The sequence below is a fragment of the Mus pahari genome, chromosome 4 (genome assembly GCF_900095145.1).
Source record: "Mus pahari chromosome 4, PAHARI_EIJ_v1.1, whole genome shotgun sequence".
Lineage (NCBI taxonomy): Eukaryota > Metazoa > Chordata > Mammalia > Rodentia > Muridae > Mus > Mus pahari.
This window is the reverse complement of record NC_034593.1, coordinates 27,579,120-27,589,619: the sequence shown is the minus strand read 5'-3', so window position 1 is coordinate 27,589,619 and position 10,500 is coordinate 27,579,120.

Genomic DNA, 10,500 nt, shown 5'->3' with positions numbered 1-10,500 from the left:
AAGGAAGGAAGGAAGGAAGGAAGGGAAAGAAAGAAAGAAAGAAAGAAAGAAAGAAAGAAAGAAAGAAAGAAAGAAAGAAAGAAAGAAAGAAAGAGAAAGAGAAAGAGAGAGAAAGGCCAGCCTTTAGGTCATATGTGAAGAACAGCTTTTTTTACCCTTTCATAGAGCACCATGTCCTCCACCACACAGAAAGACCACGCATGAGGACAGTAAACAATTAGAGGAAAGCAATAGTAAATCAAGGTGTGAGGCTTAATAGTCTCTCACACTGCATAAGGATGCTGCGACTGCTGCAGAAACACCAAGTAAGATGTTCTGGAGAACAGTGACCCAGCCTCAGGACCTTTTAACAAGAAAAAATAGAGCTGAGTCTCCCTCAGCAAGACATAGGGCAGTCAGTCTAAAAAACGTCACTGAAAGGGATAAAGTGAAAAGGAGCCAGGCAAGCGTTCGTGGCGGCACTGTACAGCGTGCATCTGTGGGACTGTGCTTGGGTTTTCTTTGAATGGATGGGAAAGGGAAATGGCATGCACACAGTACATGACTGGAATACCCGCCACCGGATTGTGCCCTGTGAGCAGCGTGTCCATGCTACTGTCAGTGAAAGGACACAAGCCTCATTTATCAAGTCCCTTCTTTCCCCCCATATCTCATCTGATCCAAACCCTCCTCGATTTTCATTATCCAAATTTGTTTACATCAGTTGAGAAAAATAACTGATTAATTCAGTAAACTTTTTACAGCCTATGAGGAGCATTTACTACTTAGAAACATTTCTATCTATTTTGTATATCTGTGAATACTGCGTATCTAATCTAACCTAAAAATTGTGTTTTAAGAAAATTGCAATGACCATACCTTATTGTGCTCAATGTTTAAAAATCTTGGGATTTCATTTTCAAGCTGAAATAGGTAACAAAAAAAAAAAAAAACCCTTAACTTTAAATGTTTACACTGAATTTCTAAGTTAATATCAGCTCCAAATTAAGTGATCTATACTCAGTGGCAATGGGGGATTTGAATATTATTGGCATTCTATGAGATAATATTTGTGTGGCATGGTGAATAGCACACAGCCTACCCTGCCATGTAGTAAGCCTTCAGTGTAGCCTTTCTCTGCATTGCCCTTTGAAATAAAACTATTATAAAAATAACCATGTATCCTACTGACATGTTCATTCACAGACGACTTATAATTTGCAAAGTACGGAGCTTAAGGTAGTAGGTTTATACTTTATTGAAGGCACGCCTTCCTTTTTCACATTATTAACCTGTATTTACATTTCTGTAGTTTTGAACTATGTTTCCAAATAAACTTTGTCTGTGGCTTCATGGTCTTTTCAGAACTCTCTCAAGATGGGATTTGGGGTCAGACCATTTAAATTGGTTTCAAACAGAAACAGTTACTTCTGCTTTTAGAAGTCTTTCTGTTGAGCATTGCTACGTATAATTTTGCATGAATTATCTGGAAAGTAGGAATGCATTTGTAGACAAAGAACAAACCTCGAAAACCATTTTCCTTTGTTAATTTTTTTAAAGACTAAAATATTAACCTGAAATTGAAATTTGTGATCTTTTTAGAATAAAAGCATTAAAATATGTGTTACTTCAGGGTCTTTCTTGAGTCAGACAATGAGTAACTCTGAGTACACCAGGCTTTGTTCTAGTGTAGGGTGCGCCTAGACTATAATAAGCAGTCGCGTGTGCCGAGTGGGAGAAAGCGGCAGGGGGAGTTACGAGAGGCTTGGGTCCTTATTTCCAGGTGGTCAGAACGTGGGGAACGTGTGGGCGCAGATTCTAACCCAGAACCAGCCAATCGGAGCGAGGGCACACATTCCTGGAAGAATCAACAGCTAGTGCACAGCACCAAGTTGGGAATGAGCGTGGCGTGTGCTCATGAAGGAGGCCGAGGAGGCCCGGGCTGGAAGCAAGGAGGTTGAGGAGATGCCAGGTCAGGTTGGGGATCCAAGACAAAGGGCAGAGCTGCCCCCAGCCCTGAAGTCTGTTTCCTTCCTCCCAGCCTGGTTAGGTTGACACTGAAGGTAGCCACACAGGGCCTAAACTGGCACGTGTGCGTGCCCCATCCTCACTGCCCCCTCTTGATCTCAGGTGCCACTTGGCCTTGGTGTCTTCCATTCCCTCCTCCAAAAAGTCAAGTTGCACACACACACGTTACTGTTAACCTGATGACAGACACTATATGTCATCCAGTGGGGAACAAGCATTACTCCCGCCTCAGATCTTTTGCTGCTTTTTAAAGTTGCCTACCTCCACTTTTTAAACATCAGCTGTACTTAACTATTATCCCCAAAATAGCTCCTCCTCTCCATGTGTATGGAAAGCCAAACAAAGGTTTAAAGCATTCTTTATGATTTTCTTTGTCTGTGTACATGTTCCTGTGTGTATATATGGAGGGGGTGCGCATGCATGTGCACGCCATAGGTGAGCATTGGGGTTTTCCTCTCCATGATTTTAAAGTGTTTATGTGTGTGATCTGTGTGTGTGTGTAAAAGAGAGAGAGGTATGTGTAAGATGTGTATGTGACATGTGTGTGTATATATGTGTGTGTGATATGTGTGTATATGTGTATGATATGTGTGTGTGTATGAGAGAGAGAGAGAGGTATGTGGAAGATGTGTTGTGTGACATGTGTGTATATGTGTAATTTGTGTGTGTGATATGTGTGTATATGTGTATGATGTGTGTGTGTGTGTGTGTGTGTGTATGAGAGAGAGAGAGGTATGTGGAAGATGTGTTGTGTGACATGTGTGTATATGTGTAATTTGTGTGTGTGATATGTGTGAGATGTGTGTGTGTGTGTGTGTGATGTATGTGAGATGTCTGTGTGTATATGTGTGTGAGAGAGACAGATTTTATATAAGCTGTGTGTGTGTGCGTGAGATGTGTGTATGTATGTGTGTGAAGTGTGTGTATGTGTGATGTGTGTATGTGAAGTGTGTGTGTGAGGTGTGAGTATGCATGTGGGGTGTATGTGTGAGGTGTGTGTGCGTATGTGTGATGTGTGTATGTGTGGTGTATGTGTATTGTGAGTTATATATGTGTGTGAGGTGTGTGTGTATGTGTGAAGTGCGTGTGTGTGAGGTGTCTGTGTGTATATGTGTGTGTGAGAGACAGATTTTGTGTAAGATGTGTGTGTGTGTGTATTGTGAAGTGTGTGTATGTATGTGAGGTGTGTGTGTATGTGTGAGGTGTGTGTGTGTATGTGTGAGGTGTATGTGTGTGTGAGGTATGTGTGTGAGATGTGTGTGAGTGAGCCCACTTGCATTGCTCAGCAGAGGGTATCAGCTCTCCAGGAGCAGGAATGACAAATCACTGTGAGGTTTCTTGGCACAGGTGCTGGGGGCTGAACTGCCCAGTCCTCTACAAGAGCCACAAACATTCCTTCCCCTGAGCCATCTCCGCAGTGCTCTTGGCAGCCCTCGGGTCTCTAACTGAGCCTGGAACTCACTGTTTCAGGAAGACTCTGGCCAAAGAGCTCCAGAGTCCCTCTTGTCACTGTCACCGCCTCCCCTGCACAAGGATTACAGATAAACATCACACCTGGCTTTTTATGCAGGTGCTGAGATCTGAACGTAGGTCCTCATGCTTGTGTGGAAAGCACTTTCATGACTGAGGCGTCACACCAGCCCCTCTTTAGTTTTCACAGGTCCCCCTAAACTATGCAGACAGCACTTACAAGTTTGTATTATTATTTTATTTTCATTTTATATTATTATTATTACTATTACTAACTTTATATTCCACAAAAAAATAAAAATAAAAACACTGCTTCCTAGCTGGTTTGGTTTTATTTGTTTTATGGGTTTTTGTTTGTTTTGTTTTGTTTTGTTTTAGAATGCTTTGGGCTTTGGCTTTGCTGTTTTGTGTTTTTATGCTGAGGATTCAACCCAGAGCTTCTCACTTGCTAGGCAAGCCCTTCACGGCTGAACTGCGGTGGCCCCGGGTGATCAGATTCATCCACCTTCATTTGGGGAAAGGATGGCTAATTCTAGTGTTCTTCCTTGTAGTACTAGACGAAACTAAACCCAGAGCAGACCACATATTTGAATTTCTCTACCTGAGCTTAGATGGATAGAGATCAATTCCCTCCATACAGCCTGCTGAAACCTGCTCGGGCCAATCGGTAGGTACTTCTACTTTGCCATTAACACCATGTCCCCTGCTTTCCCCACGATTAATTGTACCACTCCCGAGTTTATTATTGGGAACTAGAGAGAAGCAAACTGTGGTCCAGTGAGAGGTCTCCTGGATTCAACGCTAACTGAAGAGCAAAGCTGACGTTCAGACCTGCCAAACCTGATCCAGGAAGAAGGAGACTTCAGAGAGACAGCCAAGGTCATAACTTCAATCTGCTGCTTTGGATCAAAAACTGAAATCAAAATCATGCAGACAGTGTCATGCCTGCCTGTCACCCCAACACTCAGGAGGCCGAGGCAGGAGGACAGTGGGTTCGAGACCAGCCCGGGCCTCACGACCAGACCCTGTCCCTAAAAAAAAAAAAAAGTGAGGACAGAATGACAACAGCTGTCAACCTCACTGATCATCAGGGCTAATCTGGCTGGCTGGCCATGTCCCTGTCCCCCTCACTGTACCATGTGTGCCCCTCCCTCACTGCATACACAACCTCCCCCAAATAGAAAAAGATCACTTTTTCATCAACAAGTACCTGTGTTCCCCTGCTTGAACCTCCAAACAAGCTCTCCAAAAAAGAGAGGTCTTCTTGGCCTAACATACATTTACCAAGTCTGACCCCATAAAAATAATGTCTCCAAGAGAAGATTTATGACGGCAGAGGTCTGGCTGATGACTCTGTCCTCAGAAAATACTAAGAATTGATACCAATTAAACTAATTTCATCCAAATAGAAAATGTACAGCGATTTTGTTAGTTCAACTACACCAACATTTCACACCTCCTCTCACTTCCAGTCTCCCAGGCTTCCCCCCCGCCTCTGTCTCACTCCATGCTACGGGGCATGGACTTTGCTTCTGTCTCAGAGATAGGTAAAGCTGGGGAGAAAGGGAGCCACCTGCCACTGTCTGCACCTTGCTCCTGAGTCCCTGTTCCTATGGCTCTGTCTACACCAGCCCCCCACACTGGCCTAAGACCCCATCCCATTCACCTGCTCAAGCACATGGGACCTGCACCTCTTCCATGCCTTCTGCACAGCCTCAGAAGCCGGATTGCCGTTTGTCCACCCCCTTCCTCACATCTAAAAACAAATACCTCCTCTGGAACCGGTGCTTATGTGCGCCCCACCTACTTCTCCTCTCCTGGGAGCAAAGAAACTCCTGGTGACCCGGTTTAAAATTTGCAATTCCTCTCCACACGTCTCTCCTCTGTCCCTGCTCTCCTACCATCCAACCCAAGCAACAGACATTCCTATGCTTCAGCCAGATGGGTCGCTGCTTGACAGAAGACCCTTAACGCTCTACACTCTGGAGTCTCACACCCCACCCGCAGGACAGCTGGCCCCTCTGGTCCTATCATGCCCATTATATTCTACCCAGTCCTGCTGAGCCTCCAGTGATTTTATAACAGAGCAGACAGGCCACCCCTGGGGGCTTCCACACCAGTTCCCCCAAACACCCACCTGATGGGTTCTCTTCTTGCAAGTCCTGGCTTCGATCTCGTCTCAGCAATGCCGCACCACCCCTGGCTGGGTACCTTACTTATCAGAACCAGCCTCCAATGCCCTGCTCCAAGCTCTCACAGAACCATCTGTTCACACCTCACAGAACATTACTGACTTTGTACATGTAGTACCTGGTGTTGCTAGGAAACTAATTCAACAAGGACAAGGAGCATGTCTACGTTGTTTGCAGACGCGGTGTAAGCAAAACGTCACACAGAACTCTGTAGACACTAGTTTATTGTGTGATGAGTCAGGATGCACAGATTCACAAGTCAGCTGGCTGAATGAAAGTCTCCTGGAAATTTTGTTTGGAAAGAAGTCATTAACTGTGGGCACACCATGTAGTTTAAAGGCAGTCTGGACCAAAACAAGGGCTCAAAACCTTCCATAGGCGCCAAGAACCGTTTGTGCTAATGTGGTGATGTAAAAATGTCCCGTGTCCACCAAGTTGTCACATATGCTCTTCACATCTTATCAAATCAATCATTGTACCCATTGTACAGAGGACAAGATCAAGCTGCAGGAAAGTCAAGAAGGGAAAGGGACCGGATGTGGATCCTGGGTGCCCCATTCCTGACATTCTACCTCCCTACCACTCATCCAGAGAAGAGAAATTTCACCTTTTCCTGTTATATTTCCCTACTATGACTAAAGTCTGTCATTGAGTACCTTTGAGACACTGAGCTTATAGCTGAATGAGGGATGTGGCAGGCTCTCCCGTTGGCATGCTGTAATAAAGCCGTAGCAGCTAGCGTGCAGGCATTTTTCTCTGAACCCAAAATAATATCTCACCATGCCAACCACTCCCCCATCTCGTCCCTTTCACCAAAACTATGGTTGACACTGAAGTCAGGCAATGATTGGGATTTTCAAAACACATAGATCTATTCTTTTAAAACCTTTGAACAGCGGAGAGATGTATTTTCAAACAGTAAGTAGCATGCCCTGTATGCTAAGCAAAATAATGTGCCTATCCCAAAGATGTTACTAATGCCTATACGCTATCCCTGTGTGTTTTGTAGATGTGTTTGTAGATGTGACCAAACAAAAGATCTTTGTTTATTTGCACGAAGTCTCTTGTGGTCCAGGCTGAACCCTAATCGCACTTTGCTGAGGACTCTGAACTCCTCCTGTCTCTCCTGTTTCTAGCTCCCAGGTACTGAGGCCACAGGAGGGCACTGAGGTTTAAAGACTTTGAGATGGGGGGGCGGTCTGGATTACCAGAGTGAGTCAATGCAATATCAGGAGTCCTTATAAGAGAGAGGCAAGTGATCCATTAAAAGGAGACGTGAACATGTCTGATATCAAAGCTGTTAGGGTGCTGTCAGCTTTTTTAAAAAAATTAAAAAGGAAAGGAAAGGAAAGGAAAGGAAAGGAAGGAAGGAAGGAAGGAAGGAAGGAAGGAAGGAAGGAAGGAAGGAAGGAAGGAAGGAGAGACAGAGAGAGACAGACAGACAGACAGACAGACAGACAGACAGACAGACAGACAGATGGACAGGCTTGAGACTGATTTGGAAACCACAGGAATAAATTCTTCCTGTCCCATGGTTTTAGCCTCAATAGAACTGGGTGAGTGGCTGTGTTGTTTAAACCGAGTCTGTGGCAATGTGGTACTAGGGAACTTTTACACAATAGAAACATAGTGTCCGATATGCCAAATCACTGATGTAGCATGTTCATTCTGCTATTACCACTGGAGGGCCAGGACCACAGAGCTCTCTGTGTGAGGCTGTGTGGCTGGATACCCAACAGGGAAAACCCAGAAGTCGGTTCCCCACCCCCACCCCGATTCCCACCATTCCAACCCTCCTTCAAGTTACTGACCTCTGCTGGGGACAAAGAGCAGAGTCACATCAACAAGCCATGGCCAAAAACAGAATCAGGCATGGCCTCGAGTTCCCCCGTTCTCCTTTGGCATTTTCCGAAGGAAAAACAGACAAGAGCCATAAAGGGACCTGAGTTTGTGAGAATAGCTTTTAATTTAAAACTATCAAAGCAATAAATTATCCATCTCTTTCCATTACAGGCAAGTAATCTCCCAAACACTTGAAGGAGTTTCCACACCAACCGTGACTAGTGCAAAATAAATAAATACCAAGTCTTCCAGTACCCAACAGCTAACGCTGCTGGGCAGGTGGGCACAGGTCAGGCTCAGCCTCTGTGCNAGCGAGCGGAGGAGCTGAGATCCACACAGCCTTTCCACATACCCAGCGGGGGGAACAGAATACAGGATGCGCGCGGGGAGGGGAACCACAAGAGAACACTGTCTGAAATGAAAGCAGTACCCAAACCCCCACCCAGCCCCAGCTAACATCCACAGCACCCAGAGGATGCTGGGAAAACAGGTTCCAATCCACAGGGCAGCTCCAGAGCAAGGCTGAGGGAAGGCCGCTGGGGGTGCGCTGCTTTTGCGGCTAAATTGGGGGATGTATTTTCTTTAAAGCAGAAGCGCCCCAGAAACTAACTACAAGACTCTTCTTGCAGCTTCTGGGCCTTGCCNTGTGCTTCACGTGCTCCCTACTCCAGCAAGACCATCTGCATCACTCCGATTTTGCAGCCTCTGCAGGTTCCCTGTCTTACCCATGGGATTTCACGGTGGACCTCTCAGTGCAGAANACTAACGGGAGCGCCTCAGCCATACCTCTAAACCGTTCAGTAGCCATGCTCAGACCAGTCGACAGTGGAAATTTCGATAGTAAATGGCCAGCACGTGTAATCAACATATCCCACGTCATTTGCAGTAGTCACACTGCTTGTTGAAGCTTTCAGGTTCTAGTGTACGTTTTATGTATGTGGAACAATCTGAGTAGGGGCTGACCAAATCCTACCACACTGGAGGGCTACAGAACCTTCCGCCAACCGTAAGGGTGATGACTAATTATAGAGCATTTGTGCTGATTAGGTTTTGTTTGTTTGCTTCGTTTGATTTGACTCATGCTAAGATCATCTGAAAGAATGAATCTCAACTGAGAAAACGATTCCATTAAAATTAGCCTGTGGGTAAGCCTATGGGGCAACTTCTTGGTTAATGATTGGCGGGGGAGCCAGCCCAGTGTGTGCGGTCCTGGAAAGCAGGCTGAGCGAGCAGTGGGGAATGAGCCAGTCAGCAGTGCTCCTCCGTGGCCTCTGCCTCAGTTTTTGCCTTCAGGTTCTTGCCTTGAGTTCCTGCCCTGACTTCCCTTCCTTAAATTCTAAGATTAAATAAACCCTTTCCTCCCCAAGTTGTTTTTGGCCATGGTCTTTATTCCAATGAAAAGCAAATTAGGACAGCAGGAAATCCTGGTGGCACTGGGTAGGTGGTCCGACCCGCCAGCTTCACTGCCCAGACCTTGTTCTGTTCCCTGGGATACTGACCCAACAGGCAGAAGCAACATTATATCTAATGCCATCCTCTGTTCTTCCCACGTCTCCTGGCAACCTCACAGACTACAAAGACCTGTGCTAAGATCCAGCCGCCACAGCATCTGTGATGATGAAGACAGACTTTCTAAACACCCTTTGTAGGACAGACAGCTTTGGCGGCATGGATCTGGGGATCTGGGGACCTGGGCTAGCAACAGTGGACTTGGGATTTTAAAATACTGTGTGTGTTTGAGTGGCTGAGAGGCATTCTGAGATTTTTTCCAAGAGGGTGTCTTAAATGGATCGCTCCTTTTATTTGGAGGGGAGGAGGGATAGTAGCAAAGGGCCTCAGAGACTGCAAAGTTTTGAGTTCAGGAGTCGGGGAAATGAGATTACAAAAGAAAATCGATTAGGAAGAGAAAGGGGATGTGGAGCAACGATGCCCGGAACCTACAAGCTAGAATAACTACAGACTCAGGCACGGAAACTTCTGAACGACTACCATAGCTCATGTCTGATTCTGGTCGGAACCACAAAGAAATAAACACAAAATGTGGTGGCCAGACAGGAGACTTCACAGATTATCTGGTCTAACCTCCTGATCCAGAGACAAGGGCCCAGCAGTAGAGAGACTCGTGCATGTCACCCTGAGATGCTGTCAGGACAGAAGCACACTTGGAGGTCTGCGGCTGAGGGAATGGGAGCCCAAAGGGATGCAGGGGAAGCGGAGGCGGCAGGCACATTCTCTTGAAGTTTGGTAAAACCGGCGAGTCAATTCGAAAATACTGAAGCCACATTGATATAAAATGTCATTAAAATAGGATTCTTCCCAGATTCTTCTCATGTAGAAGAAAAAGAAAATCTGGACCAAACTGCATCTCTGACTAGTTATTTGGGTACTTCAGCCAAGTGACAAAACAGATCCATTTTCCAAAGACATAGCAGGAGTCTACACAAATAAATACCAAAAGATATTTACAGGAAGAAAGCGCTGTCCTCTACATCTGCTTCCACATAGAGAGAGAGCCACAGGATCACGCCACATCTCACACAGAAGACTCCTAGCAGGTGGGTCAGCAGACACAACCCACACTGGTCCAGTCTGCACACATGTGCAAGATAAGTGGTATAGCCCACTGGTACTCTCGAGCAGCTTAGTTTGCATATACCAGGAGACACATGCAAGCACATTCTAATGAGAGCAGGGCACCGCCCACACCAGTGTGTCCAGCTCCTGATCCGAGGAGCGCACATTCAAAGCCTTGCCGTGAATAGCCCTTGAGTTTGTGAGGCAGGGAAGAGGCAGCCATTATACATTTTCTCAAAATATGTCTTGGTGTCGGAAGGGTTAATTTGCTGCTTCTACCTAATGAAGTTAAATGGTTTACAGCCTAAAATCTTTAATATGGATTTTACAACATCGAGTTTGCAAAATTTTATAAAATCTTTTATTTTGTTCAAAATATACATGCTATCTTTGACCACATTTGAATCCAGACCTC